Below are 18588 nucleotides of genomic sequence, written 5' to 3'. Positions count from 1 at the left end.
GGTTATCTCACACACAAAAACCACCAAAAACAACAACAACATCAAAAACTAATCGGACAGTTTTGAAGAGAGTGCATGTCGGATCTTGTCCTCAGTTTTCCTTTTTCTGGGATCCGTCCCTTGGAGCTCTCCGGGCCCCAAGCTATTATCTGGCTCTGCTCAATGACCCACCCCTGCATCATGGTGTTCACCTTCTGGTGCCGAATATATCGGTCTTTATGCCTCTGTGCTTTTATGTTTGTACATCCTTTATGGGCTAATAGCCGTAAATAAATAAATAAAATAAAATAAAAATAAAATGCTTGCTGGGAAACCTTTGCAAGCCAGACCCAAGCACAACCACACTCTCCCTTCCTGTGTTTTCCAGCAACTGATATTCAGAAGCATTGCTGCCTCTAACTATGGAGGCAGAGCACAGCCATTGTGGCTAGTAGTCACTGGTAGCCTTATCCTCTTTTAAAGCCATTCAAGTTGGTGTCCCTCCCTGTGTCTTGTGGGAGTGAGTTCTGCAGTTTCAGCATAGATTGTGTGAAGGACTTTCTTTTATCCGTCCTGAATCTTCCAACATTCAGCTTCATTGGACGCCCATGAGTTTTAGTGTTAGGAGAGAAGGAGCCAAACCTTCCTCTAGCCACTTTTGCCATGCTATGCATAACTTTAAAGCCTTCTGTCATGTCACCTCTTACCTGCCTTTTCTCTAAACTGAAAAGTCCCAAAAGCTGCAGCCTACCCTTACAAGGAGGAAAGCCCTCTCCAAGAAGCCCAAACAGTAGGTGGAGCCAGAGCCAATGACAGTCAGAACCAGAGCTATATCATCCTCCTCTCTGCTGAGTTCTTCAAGGGGTAACACTGAGAGTAAAGAGGATGAAGCTGGTCACACTACTGGCAGCCACATGAACTGCTGTGTGATGACAGCCTTATGTTTTTAGTTATATAGGAAGATAAATACACAGTGGTACCCATTGAGACAGGTAGGGAAGAAAGCAGAGAGGCCAATAGGAGGTGGAACCACAGCTGCTGACAGACAGACCCAACTAATTCCATTTTTGTCCCCATCCTCCCTTCTGAGTTCAACAAGGAGCAGCAATGAGACTGAAGAAGAGGAAGCTGTCAGCAGAGCTATCTCTAGTCTGGTTGTACGTAGGAAGGAATACAGGCTGCAGTTGGTGGGACAGTGCCCCACTGACCCTAATGGACTGGTTTAATAATCCTCATTTATCCTACTACACCTGACCCTTGGGGTCAGCCTCTCATCAACAGCTGGTGACAGCACCCTGCAGAAAGATCCACCGTGCCTTTTCAAAGCGGGTTGCCATCTGGAGTGATTTATGGGCCCTGTCAATCTGACATTGTGAACTGTAGCGGTGGCTGGAACACGCAGCAAGCTGAAGAGCAATCCATCAGTGCTGGCTGGGAGTCTCCAGCGAATCCATCAATGGGTTCATGATGGTAACATCATAGTGAAGGCAGAGAAGAGGAACTTGGTAAGAGTGGGGTGGGCAGCTTGGTTGTCAGAGCTGAGGAAACCCGGACGAGTTTCTCTGCTTTGTGAGATACGTTCTTTTTTAAAATATATAAAAAATGACAGGCTGAAAAATATTTGCCTATGTTTTTTGACACGAACTTGGAACAGTCCATAGGAGCTCTCATACTGCTGCAATTAACACATATCTGGGTAGAGTCTGTTGCAGTCAGATGTCTTGGAAATCAGACAGAGATTCATTGAGGGAGGATGATGACAAGTCACAGCTGTTTTATAGCTAAGGCGAAGGTGCTAAGAACATAGAAGACCAAACAATTAAACCCCTGTGTTGCAAACAATCATCAGTAATATCCAAGGCAACACAATGACCAAGTACAACAATGCGATGTCAATATAAACTTTATATAATCTATACAGAACATTGAACAATATGAAATATGTGAAATATGCACTCTCTGCAAGACCAAATAAACAGAAATCTTATAAATCTCTGAAAGTCACAAAATGTGCACTCTTGATGGATTCTCTTGAAAACATAGAACCAAATAAACATAAGTCGTATAAGTCTCTGTAAATCTTTGTAGACTATGCAAGTCTCTGAAAGAAGCAATGGATCAGATTCTTATCTGGTAAAAACAAGCCATAAAGCTTTGTTTTATGATGTCAAACGCTGCTGAAGTGGTCCGCAAACAGACATAGTGAACAGTGATTCCGGATAGTTCTTACAGTTGCCAACCATATGCCCTAATGTGATTCTCAGCAACTGGTATTCAGAGGCATGCTGCCTCCAACAGTGAAGGTAGAACATAGCCATTGTGGCTACTAGCCATTGAAAGTCTCATCCTCCACCATGAATTTGTCAAATCTTCTTTCAAAGCCATCCAAGTTGGTGACCATCACTGCCGTCCATTATAATCTACCTGGACAATATTTTATAGAAGCTCCCTGTGGAATTGGGCAAAGTCAACAAGGACGGTCTTATTTAACAGCACACAGCCAAACTCTCCAGAGGAAGAAGCCCTCCAGGTCTTCTTTTCCCCAAAACGTTTGTCATTTATGTTAGAAATGTGAAGGGGTTCTAACCTTCCAGGATTCAGGCTAATGAGTGATTATAACTAAGGCCTTCTTAAGAACATAAGAAGAACCTGTTGGATCAGATCAATTGCCCACCTAGTCCAGCATCCTCTTCTCACCATGGCTAATCATATCCATGAGAGAAACCCGCATTCAGGACCCAAGCACAAGAGCACTCCCCTCACTGTGGTTTCCACCCACTTTTATTCAGAGGTGTGGAAGGAACTCAAGGTTTTGCATTATGATTAGCAGATCAAACGTCTCCTCAAGCTAGACGTCTCTTCTGAGCTGATCAACAGGGTGTTCTGCTTACATATAGGAATAACAAAGTTATCACAACATGGTTAATAAGAAACAAGAAAGTAGCTTTGCAGGAAAGCAGCATCACTTGTCAATAGCACCCAAACATTTCATCCTTCCTTCCACCTTTCACTCACCTTCATTTTGACCTGTCTTTCCACTCTAAGGGAAATGTGGCTTTAAGATAGAAACCAGCTCAGGCCTTGCAGATCCCAGAACCATACACTTTGCTTCCACAGAGGCATTGCTGCCTCCAACAATGGAAGGATGAAGAATTAAAGCACTTGACTTTCCCCAAAGGAACCTGGGAACTAGCCCTCTCCCACAAAGCTACAATTCCCAGCACCCATAACAAACTACACTTCCCAGGATTATTTGGGGGAAGCCATGACTGTTCAAAGTGGCACCATAGTGCTTTAAATGCATGGTGCAGATGGGACCTTAGAGTGATATGAATGCCTTGTATACCATTTTCCTATTCCCAAAATGGAGATGATGTACAGGTAGGGGACAAGAGAACACAGGGCTTACAGAAACCCAGCTATGATGTTTATTAGCTTTGGGCTGTTCCAGCAAACCCTGAGCTCTTTCCAGCTGTGCAGTCCTGATATAGCAATTTTCTGGCGGCACATGTGAGCAGCAGGGGCACTCAGTGCATCATGTCATTATTTCAGAGAGTGGAGAGAAAGATGGTGTACGAGTAAGGGATGCTGGTGAGGAAGGGTTTTAGAAACCCATCAGTCATCTTACGTGATACTCAATCCAGAAAGAGACACAAGGTTTGTATCCAAAGCTAGTCCTATACCCAGAGGAGACCCATTGAAATGACGGATTTTGTAGGTAGGATAGGATATATTGTCTTGCAATTATTCTCCCTGTTGCATGTGTGTGCAGAACATTTAAAGTAATCAGTTAAGTGTTTAACTCAAAACAATTAGCAGAGTTTAAAACACCATCCCTTGCAACATTAAACTGGAAACTTTGAAACTAGGCTGTATAGCCTTATTTTTATTTAGCCAGGCTGTGGTAACAGTCTGGATCCCCCCCCCCCCTTTTCCTTTCTTAATAAAAGACTCACGTAGCAGATTGTAAAGTAAGCATAAAAATAGTGTTTACTTACATAAAGTCTTGCACTCAATTCCAGCAGCAGCAGTAGTAACCAAAATAAGTCGGGCAAATTCTACTTCTAGATTACAAAACACATAATTGAGTTTTTTAAAAATGGACTCTCCACTGGAGCGGAGACCACATGGACATCTGTCTGCCTCAGAAGCATGGTAGGAAGAAAGAATGAGTTCTGAGGCAGCAGAAAAAATTAAAACCTTTCGTCTTTTTCCCACCAGGTAACTCAAGGGAAGTGACATCACATAGAGCTCTGTCTCTGACAGTTACATTGCTTTTCTTTGCAATCCACCTGTCTAGTAATTTGCAACACTGTTGTTGCTAGTCCCTAGAATTACTAAACAGTAAGAATGTGTTGTTATTTTGACTGCAAACCCCCACACAAACATGACTAGTTCAGGTCCATTATTTCAATGGGTCTACGCTGAGTAAAAGAATCTGCCAATTTCAATTTCTCCCTCTTTTTCCCAATCTTAAATTCAGTTTTCCACAGTCCCACATCAGTTTGCAATATAAGTCCTCATTCAAATTCACACACACACACACAAAAACTGCCCCAATATAATGCATTTTTGCATTTTAGCCTCACTAATCAATACAACACTTTCCCCAATGTTATAACATTGTTTAGCAATTCAGTGTGGTGTAGTGGTTAGAGTGTCAGACCATGACCTGGGAGACCAGGGTTCAAATCCCCACTCAGCCAAAACACTCAGTGGGTGATGCTGGGCCAGTCACTACCATAGCTGTCAACCGTCCCTTATTTGGCGGAAAACTCCCTTATCCCAGTGCCATGTCCCGCTGCTGTCCCTTATTGATGATGTCCCTTAAATTTCCCGGGTTTCAAAGGAAGCAGCTCCTCTCCCTCCCTCCCTGCTGGCCAGGGAGGAGTAAGGCTCCAACTGTGTTGCTTGGCTGCCCGGCCCGCCCCCCCTCCAACCTCCCCTCACCAGCCTTGGCCCCCGGGAGCCCCTCCCCACTGGGACTGGCAGGAGCCTCGGGCCCTTCCGCCGTCATCCTCCTCGCGGCCGCTGAACTGAGCGTCTCTGCCTGGGGCCTCCCCTCTGCCCGTCCCCGCCGCTCCCGCTAGGCCGTACTGCGGCTGCACCGCCGAAGGACCCAGATGAGACGGGCAGCCTGGCACGGCCTATGAATTGCTGAGGAGCCTTGAGAGGAGAGCGAGGGCAACCATAGAGAAAGCAGTTCAGAGAGAGGAGGAGGAGGAGGCGGAGGAGGGGCAGGTGTTCCAAGGGCTAACCATAGAGGGGAAAGTGGAGGAAGGACCGCGAGCGCTTCTCCCATAGATTTGTAGTGGTAGACTAGCATAGATGGTCTGATCTGCAGGTTTACTTCAGGCGCTATTTCCCCCCCCCTCTTCCTCCCACCTGATGGAACTGAGAGCTGCAGATGGAGCACGAGAGAAAAGATACAGAACTGCAGCAGCATCTTTGTAGCTTGGACTTCGTTTTGCGCGAAAAGTGGTGGCTGCCTGAAGTTATTTAATTGCAGTGTTTCATCAGCTGGTGTCTTGAGCAGCAACCTCTGGAAACGAAGGGCTAAAAACCGGCGCTGCTCTCCAAAATTATCTGGTCCCTTTTAACTTCGTATTTCAGCTGGTTGACTAAAATCCCTTATTTTGGCTGCTGATCCCTTATTTTCGAGGCTGCTGGTCCCTTATTTTCAAATCTGTAAATTGACAGCTATGGTCACTGCCTCTCAGCCTAACCTACCTCACAATTGTGGGGCTTAAATGAGGAGGGGGGAGAGCCTAACATCTGGCCATTTCTGGCTACCCATAGGAACCCCAGCAAAGGCAAACCTTCTCCTGTTATGCTGTGAATGGGAACAAAATGATCTTTGATGTCCTGAAAATAAACTGCTTTCTTTCTTTTCTCTTCCTTTTAAAAAGGCAGCCAGCTGAGATTATGCTAGCTACTGAGCTATCAAGAAGCCGCATTTTTTAATCCCATTGTTCTCTGCATGCAGAAAATCGCCGCCTTCCACCCAGGCCTTCAGGTTTCGGTTACGGCTTGTTATGTTCCTTTCATTATTGTCATTCGGATGTTTTAGTCCGTTTCTGCTCAATGCAGAGGCCTGTTTGTTCCCTAGGCAGTTTCCTGCCCCTCAAGACCATATCAAACTACCTGACAGCAAAAGTCAGCCTGGGCACTAGACATACGCCCACACCCAGCTCAGTGGCATAAAATATTCAGGGCTGGGATTCCCACATTCTTCCTGTGCCTCCGTGGCACATATTTCTCCATTCGGTGCATCCTAGTTCCCTCCGTCTCCGAGCTCGTTGGCAGACCGTTTGGAGGATGTACATATCAGCTGCCAGGGCGTTCCGCCCCAATCTCTCTCCCTCTCTCGCTCTGTGTGCATTACCGTTAATCTTGACAAAAATGCATTATATTTAATACGGCTTCTGCAGGCCTCACTTGCCGGATGCATAAAATCTGGGAGACGCTTCAGCGGAGGGACGTAGTGCAGAAGCACATTGGGCTTTGCTAACGCTTTGCAACCAGCACAGACTTCCCCCCATGAGAAGAAAGATGGAAGAGAGAGGGAGGCGGGAGAAGGCATTCGCACACCCAGCTCAGGATGGGGTTGACATCGGAAGATGCCTTACACTGAGCCAAGGTGGTCCATTGTTCAGTACAGTGGTACCTCAGGTTACATACACTTCAGGTTACATACACTTCAGGTTACAGACTCCTCTAACCCAGAAATAGTGCTTCAGGTTAAGAACTTTGCTTCAGGATGACAACAGAAATCAGGATGCTTCAGGATGACAACAGAAGTGGTGCTTCAGGTTAAGAACAGTTTCAGGTTAAGTACAGACCTCCGGAACGAATTAAGTACCGTATGTTTTGCTCTATAAGACTCACTTTTCCCCTCCTAAAAAGTAAGGGGAAATGTGTGTGCGTCTTATGGAGCGAATGCAGGCTGCGCAGCTATCCCAGAAGAGGGAGCAAGAGCGATCGCTGCTTTCGCTGCGCAGCGATCCCTCTTGTTGTTCTGGCTTCTGAGATTCAGAATATTTTTTTTCTTGTTTTCCTCCTCCAAAAACTAGGTGCATCTTATGGTCTGGTGTGTCTTATAGAGCAAAAAATACGGTACTTAACCTGAGGTACCACTGTATTGCCTACTCTGTCTGACAGTGGCTTTCCAGGGTTTCAGGCAGGGTTTTTCCCCACCCCATACTTAGAGACAGCAGGGATCAGTGGTGTGACAAGGGTGGGGCAAGAGGGGTGCTTGCCCCGGGCACAAAATTCTTAGGAGCGCAAAATTTCAAAAGAAAGTAGTAATAATACATTTAAAAATAGCACACCTCCCACCTCACAAAGAAAACTTCCCAATATTTAAACATTCTACACAGTTTTCCAACATGTCAGGGAAAATAAACACTGCATTCAGAACATGGGTGTGACCAGGATTTATGTTAGTGGGGGCAGGACACACACCTGCCATCATCTGCCTCTGTTCAGCAGATTCAAAATGAAATGTCTCCACAACAGTTGCTTTAAATTTCTTTCTTTTGACCCCCAAGCGCTCAGAAAAAAAATCTGACAAAATCTTCAGTCATCTGAAAACCAGGAAGTTACCTAAAATAATAATAATAATAACATCACGGAGTGCCTTTCATGAAGTTCCTGAGTATATTTTGCAAAATTACAAACAGCATGCCTTTTTTCATCTTTTTTTTTAAAATCTAAACTAAAACAAGTTTTCCTGGATTTGCTGAAAACCTGTTCAGCACTTCCTTCTCAAATTCCTCCTTTTTTTCTGTGCAAACTCACTAAGTCCATTGAGGTGCTCCCCTGTCATTGTCAACCTTAAAGGTAAAGGTAAAGGGACCCCTGAGCATTAGGTCCAGTCATGACCGACTCTGAGGCTGTGGCGCTCACCTCGCTTTATTGGCCAAGGGAGCCGGCGTACAGTTTCTGGGTCATGTGGCCAGCATGACTAAGCTGCTTCTGGCGACCCAGAGCAGCGCACGGAAATGCTGTTTACCTTCCCGCCAGAGCGGTACCTATTTATCCACTTGCACTTTGACGTGCTTTTGAACTGCTAGGTTGGCAGGAGCAGGGACCGAGCAACGGGAGCTCACCCCATCGCGGGGATTCGAACCACCAACCTTCTGATCAGCAAGTCCTAGGCTCTGGGGTTTAACCCACAGCGCCACCTGCGTCCCGCTTTGTCAACCTTAGTCAGGTCTTAACTCTCTGCGAGGTACTGAATGAGCATTCTGCGTTACAAGTAGCCTCAGCAAGCATTCAAATTTCAAATAGTCTGTTTCTACTTTTAGTTAACTATTTTTTATTTCTTCACTTGATTTAGTGGGGGGTTGCTGCCCCCCCGTCCCCCCCGGCTACACCCATGATTCAGAAATATTGACCCCTCCAACTGTGGAGGCAGAGCCAAGCCATCATGACTAGTGCCATAGCTCTCTCAATCCCTCTTTTTTCATTCCAGTAGTGTTCCAAACGTTTTTAAAAAATTATCCTTCTTCCACCTCAGTGTTCCAACATGCCTTTAAAGACCTTCCATTCCACCCCCCCCCCCCCCACTAGCAGCCACAGCCCCCTGCCCATGTTTAAAAGCAGCTTTGGGGACTTCCCAATGTGAGTCGCCCTACAATGACAGGCTTGAATGTCCACCGGTGTTATAATCTACTTTATCTTAATGCAATCTTTCCCCGCTGAACTCTCTGAGCCTTAACAGACTATTTTCGACAGAGGGCCTTTTATATGATTATGATGGTGATGATTCGATACTGTGATTACTCTCACGCTCCTGAACTTTGCAGGGAAGGGGGTGGGAAATTAATAAAGGCTTTGTTTTGTTTTGTTGTGGATTTGTGTTGCTTTCCTATTAAGCACCTGAGGATCTTGCTGAATACCAATCAGCTGCGCACAGAGACTCAGCGTTTCCTCTTTACTCTGAAAAAGGTTCGTTCTGCTACCAATTCAGCCGAGGATGTAAGGGGAGCTCTGCGGCATCAGACCAGAGGCCCATCTAGTCCAGCATCCTGTTCTCACAGAGGCCAGCCAAATGCTGATAGGAAGACTTTGGTAGCCATGAATTTGTCCAATCCTCTTTCAACGCCATCCAAGTTGGTGGCCGTCACTACTTTCTTGTGGGAGCGAGTTCCACAGTTTAACTATGGGCTGTATGAAGAAGGGTTTTCTCTTATTTGTCTTGAATCTTCCAACATTCAGCTTCATCGGATGCCTGCAAGTTCTAGTGTTACAGGGGAGGGAGGAAAATATATATATATATCTGTCCACTTTCTCCATGCTATGTCACCTCTGACTTGCCTTTTCTCCAAACTGAAAAGCCCCAAATGTTGCAATGTTTCATCATCAGGGAGTCACCCTTGATTATTTCACTTGCCCTTTTCTGAAAGGCACACACATTGTGACCTGTGTTCTTTCAACAGGGCTAAAGGTAAAAGGTAAAGGACCCCTAGACAGTTAAGTCCAGTCAAAGGCGACTACAGGATTGCAGTGCTCATCTCACTTTCAGGCCGAAGGAGCCGGCATTTGTCCGCAGACAGCTTTCCGGGTCATGTGGCCAGAATGACTGAATCACTTCTGGCACAACGGGACACCGTGACGGAAGGCAGAGTGCATGGAAATGCTGTTTACCTTCCTGCTGCAGCAGTACCTATTTATCTTCTTGCACTGGTGTGCTTTCAAACTGCTAGGTTGGCAGGAGCTGGGACAGAGCAACGGGAGCTCACCCTGGTGTGGGGATTCGAATCGCCTTCTGATTGGCAAGCCCAAGAGGCTCAGTGGTTTAGACCAGCATGATGCCTTGGTTAGTTCAGTTGGTTAGAACATGGTGCTGATAATGCCATGGTTGCAAGTTCAATCCCCATATGGGACAGCTGCTGCATAATCCTGCATTGCAGGAGGCTGGACTGAATGACCCTCAGGGTCCCTTTCAACTCTACAATTCTACTAGTCAAACATGTTGCTGGACTCCAACTTCCATTATCCCTTGCCTTTGGCCATGTTGGCTGGGGCCAACAAGAGGTGTGATCCATGAGGATGCCACATTGGCTATCCTTGCCACACACTTACAGCATTTGGAAGACTGTGGACAGTTCTGGCCTCCTGACCTCAAAAACAATATGGTGGAGTTGGAAAAGGTTCTGGAAAGGGCAGCCAAAATGACCACGGGGGGGTAGACTTTTCCATTTAGACAAATGGTAAATAAGAGGTGACACAATAGACATTTATAGAATTATTCATGAGGTGGAAAAAATGGATGGAGAAAAGTTTTTATCCCTCTCTCATGCCTTCCAACATCCAATGAGGTTGAATATTTGAAGATTCAGGACAGGTAAAATAAAGTCTCTCTTCGCTCGGTGCATAAGCTATGGGATTTATATGGGGATGTGGGTGGCGCTGTGGTCTAAACCACTGAACCTCTTGGGCTTGCCAATCAGAAGGTCAGCGGTTTGAATCCCCATGACGGGGTGAGCTCCCGTTGCTCTCTCCCAGCTCCTGCCAACCTAGCAGTTCGAAAGCACGCCAGTGCAAGTAGATAAATAGGTACTGCTGCGGCAGGAAGGTAAATGGCATTTCCGTGCACTCTGGCTTCTGTCACGGTGTTCTGTTGCACCAGTAGTGGTCTAGTCATGCTGGCCACATGACCCGGAAAGCTGTCTGTGGACAAACGCTGGCTCCCTCGGCCTGAAAGCAAGATGAGCGCCGCAACCCCACAGTCATCTCTGAGTGGGCGTAATAGTCCAGGAGTCCTTTACCTCTTACCTTTTACCTCTTGGCACAGAATCTACTATTGGAAGATTCGAGGCAGGATTTTAAAAATCTTCATGCAGCACATAGTTAAACTGTGGAACGTGCTCCCACAGGAGGCAGTGATATCCACCCACCTAGATGGCTTTAAAAGAGGATTAGACAAAGTCATAAAGAGAAGGCTTCAATGGCTGCTAGCCATGGTGCCTTTGCTCTATCTTCAAGCTTGGAGGGAGCAATGCTTCTACATCACAGTTGCTGGAAACCACAGGAGGGGAGAGAGCTCTTGTGCTTGGGTCATTTTTGCTTCTTGCATGCATCCGGTTGGCCCCTGTGATGGGCACCCTTTTACCTGATCCAGTCATCCTTATGTTCACAGTTCTCCCGTAACTGCATTAAAAGTCCTCCCAGCTCCTTCCTACATCCTGCCTCCATCTCCCTCCTGACAGGCGAGGACCAAAACATTTCCTGCCACGCAGTGAGGACTTTATGAATACACCATTAAAAGGAAACATTACCAAGAAATGAAAGGCACTAATGGAGGAAGCTAAGAATTTCTCCCAAGAGGAGCCCCCGTCCCCTCTGCCAGCAGTACGCCGATCCTGCTAATGGATTTGGAGGGGAGGGAGAAAGAGAGAGGTGGGGGAGAGGAAATATATTTCCGGAGGCCGCCTGTGCTCTGCTAATGTCCAGGAAATAATGTCTCTTGATGACAGCTTCCCTCCATCCCCAATTATAGCCCTCGCTGATGGGCTCCTTCACTGCAACTTCAGGATTTCAGCTAGGGCCAAACAGGACCTGGAAGCTCGTTCTTCTTCTCTGAGCAAATTAAAGTGATTTGTCATCGTAATCGGTTCTCCATGTGTCGGTGAGACGTGGACGCTGTCAGTCATTATGCCACACTATTAACAAATTAAAGGGCAATTGTACCGTGACTGACCAGCCTTTTTGTGCATGCATGCGACAGCAGGCATACTGATCTCTCTTTTAACTGAGTCAGGCCATTGGTCAACCCAGCCCAGTACTGTATGAATTTAGGATGGGCCAATCGGCATGCCTCCAGTTGACTTCACTTCTGAATGGGGTTTGTTCATAAAGCCATCACATTCTGCTCATACGCATTTAGGAGACACCCTAATCTTGTGACTGTAATTCATAGAATCATACAGCAGGGAGGGGTCTCATCTGGTCCAACCCCCTGAAATGCAGGGGGTGCATACTTCTTTTAATGTTGTGTTTTAAATTGCTGTGACCAGTCCTGGGATCTTAGGGTGAACAACAACAACAACAGCAAATACATGGACTCTTCCTTGGATGTTGAGAAGCTGGAACCAGTGGCGTAGCGTGGGGGGTGCAGGGGGGGCCGGCCGCACCGGGCGCAACATCTGGGGGTTAGGGTTAGGGGGCGCAAATCCACGGGTTGGGGGCGCAAATCCACGGGTTAGGGGGCGCAAATTACTTGCCTTGCCCCGGGTGCTGACAACCCACGCTACGCCACTGGCTGGAACGAGTGCAGAGGAGGGTCTGGAAACCAATCCTGATGAGGAATGGTTGAAAGAGCTGGGTAGGTTTAGTCTGGAAAAGAGGAGACATCAGGAAGACCTTTCTGAGGGTAAGAGCTGTACAACAGTGGAACGGTCTCCCTCGGGAGGTTGTCGATTCTCCTTCCTTGAAGGTTTTTAAGCAGAGACTGGATGGCCGTCTGTCATGAATGTTTTAGCTAAGTTTCTTTCATTGGACTAGATGGCCCTTGGAGTCCCTTCCAGCTCTATGATTCTGTAATTTGCATGTGAAACATACTCTGCTACAGATGTACCATCCTTCCCTTAAAACATGGAAAACGGCCTTAAACGAAGTCAGATCATATGTGCATCTAGCTCAGCCTTTCTCAGCCTGTGGGTCCCCGGGTGTTGTTGAACTACAACTTCCATCACCCCTAGCTAGCAAGGCCAGAGCTCAGGGATGATGGGAGTTGTAGTCCAACAACATATGGGGACCCACAGGTTGAGAACCGCTGATCTAGTTCAATATTGTCTACAATGACTGGCAGCAGCTCTCCAGGGTTTCAGGCAGGGGACATTTCCAGTCCTATATTGGGGATTGAACCTTCAGCAGACAAAATAGATGCCCTCTCAGTGAGCCCTTCCCTCGCAACATAGGGACACTGCTGTATATTAAAGGTAAAGGTAAAGGGACCCCTGACCATTAGGTCCAGTCATGGCCGACTCTAGGGTTGCGGCGTTCATCTCGCTTTATTGGCCAAGGGAGCCGGCGTACAGCTTCCGGTTCATGTGGCCAGCATGACTAAGCCGCTTCTGATGAACCAGAGCAGTGCACGGAAACGCCGTTTACCTTCCCGCCGGAGCGGTATCTATTTATCTACTTGCACTTTGAGGTGCTTTCGAACTGCTAGGTTGGCAGGAGCAGGGACCGAGCAACGGGAGCTCACCCCATCGCGGGGATTCGAACTGCTGACCTTCTGATCAGCTATTGGCTCGAACCATTTCTCCATATTAGCTCAGTACTGTTTGCACTGACAGACAGCAGTGACCTCCAGGATTTCAGGCAGCCCTGCTGGGAGACAAATCGCAAAGAGAGACACCACAGGTGCTCTGATCGCCTCCTCCCCTGAGCGTCTAGTTCCCTCCAGCAGCCCTTAATTGTTTAATTCATTCATTCCTCATGGCATGCTTGAGCCATTCCCCGTGCGCCGGGCCGATCGAGGGGAAGGACCGCTATAAATAATGCATCACCCCGCTTATCGCTAGACTGCCAGCGGGACTCATCTATCACAGCTCCTGCCAATATGCTTACAAGCACCCTTAACACTAACACTGCTCGTGCCTCGAACGGTGGTTTACTGCTTCCGTTCTTGTAAACTGCCGCCTTAAAAAATGCATGAGTTCAAAACAAGGGTCGGATTCTGCCTGCTGTGATCGGGCTGGCCCCAAAGGCGGATAATCATCCTGGACTGGAGCTTCACTATTCATCTCAATTCCCTTCTTTCTTTATTCCCCCCCAGCCCTCCCTCCTTAGACTCATAAAGGTTGCATCCAATGATATTTCTAGCAGCTGAAATTAGAAACATAGGAAGCTGTCTTATACCAAGTCAGACCAGTGGCTCCATCTAGCTTAGTACTGCTTGCGATGACTGGCAGCAGCTCCCCAGAGTTTCATCCAAGGGGCATTCTCAGTTCCACTTGGAGATGCTGGGGGCCTTCTGGCACAGAAGGGGAAAGTGCTGTTGGGCTCAGGTTCTGCTTGCGGGTTTCTCACAGGCATCTGGTTGGCCACAGTGAGAAGAGGGTGGCAGGCTAGATGGGCTGTTGGCCTGATCCAGTGGGCTCTGCTCATGTTCTCATGTTAACTGGCTGAAAGGTCCACCATCCAGCAGAGGTGTGTGCATGAACTTGTTTCACAAAAAGAAAAGTGTCATTCGTTCTGAAATGAATGCCTTGTCCATGAGCTTCAGTGCGGAGCAAGATGGGGACTGGGAGCCAGGATCGTGGATAAGCTTTCGCTTCTCCATCTCAAGCAGCAAAATGCTTGTTGGGGGTCCCTCCTGCTAATTCTGCTGATTGGGACCCTTGGACAAAGCATCATAGAATTGTAGAGTTAGAAGGGATCCCACAGGTCATCTATTTCAATCCCCTGCAATGCAGGAATCTCAGCTAAAGCATCCATAGCAGATGGCCATCCAACCTCTGCTTAAAAACCTCCAAGGAAGGAGAGCCCACAACCTCCTGAAGGAGACTGTTCTACTGTTGAACAGCTCTTACCCTCAGAAAGGTCTTCCTGATGTTCAGTCGGAATCTCCTTTCTTGTAACTTGAAGCCATTGGTTTGAGTCCTACCCTCCAGAGCAGGAGGTAACAAGTGTCTTCCCTCTTCCATGTGGCAGCCCTTGAGATATTTGAAGATGGTTATCAAATCTCCTCTCGGTCTGCTCTTTTCCAGGCTAAACCTACCCAGCTCCTTCAACCGTTCCTCATCAGGCTTGGTTTCCAGATCCTCCTCTGCACTCGTTCCAGCTTGTCAACATACTTCTTAAATTGTGGAGCCCAGAAGTGGACACAGTATTCACTCATCAAGCCCTGCACTGGAGTCACCACTGGATTCCCTGCAATCTTATAAAAAGTTGCACTTCTTTCTCTCTATAGGCAAAAGGCCTCCGACTGGCAGGGTTTTCTTTATTTTCTTTCTTTCTTTTTAATGGGAGAAAATGAAATGGGCATTGATTAAAAAACAAAGGAAACCATACCCATCTTATCTCAAGATGCATCTGTAGCTGTGTCTCACACACTGAAATTGGAACACAAGCAACACATTATGGGTAAGGCCGGCTCTCATCGAGTGAGTGCTACAAGCTGATGGAAGGCTTTCTTATACAGTTGGGGACGCTGTTCCCTCCTTCTCAATGGATCAGCTCTCTCTCGAAATAGCACAGAGGAAAGAGATTGCCAATTTGGTCGTATTAAAGCTAAAGGGACCCTCCCTTTCCCAACACTGTCTGTTCATTTCCAGGGTGGAGGCTGCTGTCTTTGTCTCAGCTCGACGTGCAAAGGGGCCATAGCTAAGTCACAGAGCACCAGCTTTCCATGCAAAAGGTCCCAGGTTCAATCATCAATGGCATCTCCGGGTAGGACTGGGCAGTGCCTTTTTTCTAAAAAAAATAATAAAAAAAAATGTTTAGGGGTAATCTCATTTTCCTACTCATATTGAAATACTGCCCCTCAATGAGGCCAAACTTAGATTCACAAAATGTTTAGGGGTATGCGTCCCCCTGCGTCCCCCCAGAAAAAAGCACTGGGACTAGGAATGTCCTGTGTGGACAATGACAGCTAAGATAGACAGTGCTGAGTTAGATGGACCCAATGGTCTGACTTGGTATGAGACATCATCCTCATTTCCTCAACCATCCTCTGTTGGGTGAGGGTACATAATTCTGCCCTCTCTCTACAGCGTGATTAGTTCACTCAGTTGTCCAAGCATTGGCCATGCTGGCTGGTGTGATGGGAATCCACAAACATCAGAAGAGCTGCACAACTCTCAGTCTTGCTGCATGTCACCAAGAGATTGTTTGGGGAAGGGCCGTAGCTCAGTGGTTAGTGCATCCAGTTGAAAGGATCTCAGGAAGAGAAGATGGGGGAAAACCCCTCTCTCTGCCTGAGCACCACCACCACCACCCCAAGAACTTCTGCCACCCAAGACTGAGCAGACAGCGCAAGAGGATTAAATGGAGCTCCAAGACAAGACTGTTGCAAGGAACTGGGCAGGCAGCTCATAGAGATGAGATGAGCGGCACTGAATGCTGGTGGTGATGTTGTGTTCTGAGTTTCAGGACCACTGACAGCTCCAGGTAATCCACTCCCTGACTGAACCTTTTGAGGCTCCTGCACTTGTGCATCCAGGCTCATGCCCTAGAGATTCAGGAAGTTTTCCTGTGAGGCTCGCATTTCTCAGCCACAGGCTGGGTTGCTTCATGGCTGGCAGAACCCTGTGTCCAGCCTGGCCCCTTAGCTGGAAAGTCTGCAGCCGCCAGCTCTTGAGTCTTGATTGCTGCTGGGCTCTGGGGTCATGGCAGGCACCCTTGAGCGACCTCTGCTCCAGGAAAAGAAGAGACAGAGCCTGGGTTGATTGCCAGTTGAGAACTGAGGCTTCTGCTATGCATTGCAACTAATCTGACGCCTACTCGGACACCGGCGGGGGAATTAAGCCAGCTAGAGTAAGCAGAGGTTGCAAAAGATGGGATGGAGCAAGTGCAACCTCTGCCTAATCCCCCCCCTCACTCAGAGGAGCTGCACCCCCCATTTGCTCTCTCCCCACCAGGCCTTTTCTCCCATTCCTCCCCTGCAGCACTCCCTCTGGACCTGGGGGCTTGAATCCTATTCACTAACAGCAAAAACATTTCCCGAGTCTCAGTATTTTTATGTAGCCAAGCCCAGCAGAGTGAGCACATATCAGAATTTCAGAAGACCTCTCTTGGAGCAGGCCAATACCCCATCTAGTCCAGCATCCTGTTCTCCCAGTGGCCAACCAGATTCCCAACGGGAAACCAGCAAGCGGGACACAAGGACAAGAGCAACCAGCAACTGATATTCAGAAACATTGCGGTCTCTGACTGTGGAGGCAGAGCATAGCCATCAAAGCTTGTAACCATCCATAGTCCTCTCCTTTCACACCAGATACTGACAGATTAGTGGGGGAACACCAAGATTCATGGAAGCTTATATAAATCAAGTGGGAGGTGGAACCCCAAAACAACCCAATGAGTACTGAGCATGCTCAGAATACTAGCTGATTGGTTTGGGACAGGGGCGTGGAATGGAATCTGAAGAGGAGTACTTCATACCATAACATTTGTTGCGGACCCCACTTTTAATTATCATTGCTTGCTGTTCTGGCCTAGACCCAGTATACCTGAAGGAGTGTCTCCAGCCCCATCATTCAGCCTGGACACTGAGGTCCAACTCCAAGGGCCTTTTGGCAGTTCCTTCACTGCAAGAAGTGAGGTTACAGTGAAGCAGGCAGAGGGCCTTCACGGTAGTGGCGCCCGCCCTGTGGAATGCCCTCCCATCAGATGTCAAAGAAATAAACAACTACCTGACTTTTAGAAGACATCTGAAGGCAGCCCTGTTTAGGGAAGTTTTAAATGTTTGATGTTTTATTGTGTTGAATGAGATTCAGGTGAGGGTCATATGCCTTGTCAATCCCAGCAGGTATATAACAGGCCGATGGCCTGCCCAGGCCATGAAGGAGGAGCTATTTTGGCTGCAGAATCTTGCTGCCAGCTGGTCTGGAAAAAGTCAACAAGACTGCCTGACCTGTTCTGGACAACCTTTGAGATCAGGATTATAGGCAGTATACAGCTACAATGGCCACTTGAAAACACTACTTGGGCAGAAGGTGGAATCTTTTAAAATCATAGGCCACCCACAACCAGTAGCATTTGGTGGGGGGAGGCACTTAGCATATCTCCCAACGCTGACATCACTATGGCTTACAAGAAGGAAGAGGAGGAAGGAGGTGAGGTTGATGTGGTGTGAACACACTGGCATGAGCACAAGTTTGGCTGCACCGGTGTGTTTGCACTGTGCCAACCTTACTCAACCCTGCCAGCAAGGCTAGCAAGATCTTGTGAGATCTTCCTGAAATCTCACAAGATCTCATGAGCTCTGTAAGATCTTGCAGACGGCCACTCACCTTTTCCAGTCAGCAATGCGTCCAGTGCTTAACAGCAACTTCGTCCTGAAGCTTCCAGGTTCCCTCTGCCTCTAGGTCAGAGTCCTTCTACCAGCTGCCTGGGGTCATTCACAGGCCAACGTGTCTCTCTCTTTTCTCATTTATGGCGCTTATATCCAACCTGGCATCTCATAGTCTTGAAGCGGTTTCCTATCTAATCAATACAAAATCATAGAACAAAATTGTAGATTTGGAAAGAACCCCAAGGTGCATCTAGTCCAATTGCCTGCAAAACAGGAATCCAATTCAAGAATTCCTTGCAAATGGCCGCCCAACCTCTGTGTATAAAAAACCTCCAAAGAAGGAGAGTCCACCACCTTCTGAGGGCGTCTGAATTGATATCCCATTATTTACTCCAAGGAGCTCAAAATGACATACATCGTTCTCACCTTCTTATTTAATCCCCACAACCTGGCCCCAGGTCACCCAGTGAGCTGCATAGCTGAGTAAAGAGGTATTTGAACCCTAGTATCTCACAGGGTTTCCCCTTCTGAGAAACAGCTCTTCACTTCACTCACAGAAGCTGCTCAGTTCTGCTCTTGGTGACCAGTTGCTGGTGTGGTTTTTTTAAAAAAACACAACTGCAAGCATTCTATGATGT

General features: G+C 47.4%; 1 long non-coding RNA gene across 4 annotated transcripts; it reads right to left on the bottom strand.

The window, feature by feature from the left end:
* Positions 1-1945: 1945 nt before the first annotated feature.
* LOC308483800 lies at positions 1946-18588 on the bottom strand. Of its 4 annotated transcripts, none has more exons than XR_013989786.1 (6): positions 18377-18588; positions 17949-18141; positions 15722-16346; positions 7444-7584; positions 3978-4043; positions 1946-2428 (listed from the first exon to the last, which is right to left on the bottom strand). It is a non-coding gene; the product is annotated as an uncharacterized lncRNA (long non-coding RNA). The 4 variants fall into 4 exon arrangements; XR_013989788.1 differs by adding an exon at positions 15007-15047 and having other exon boundaries at positions 1946-4043; positions 16127-16346; positions 18377-18565; XR_013989787.1 differs by having other exon boundaries at positions 1946-4043; positions 18377-18586.

Source organism: Podarcis pityusensis (assembly GCF_964106645.2).
Source record: "Podarcis pityusensis genome assembly, chromosome: 8".
In the NCBI taxonomy this organism is placed as follows: Eukaryota; Metazoa; Chordata; class Lepidosauria; order Squamata; family Lacertidae; genus Podarcis; species Podarcis pityusensis.
The sequence above is the reverse complement of the archived record's forward strand: the minus strand, read 5'-3'. Positions and strand labels throughout refer to the sequence as shown.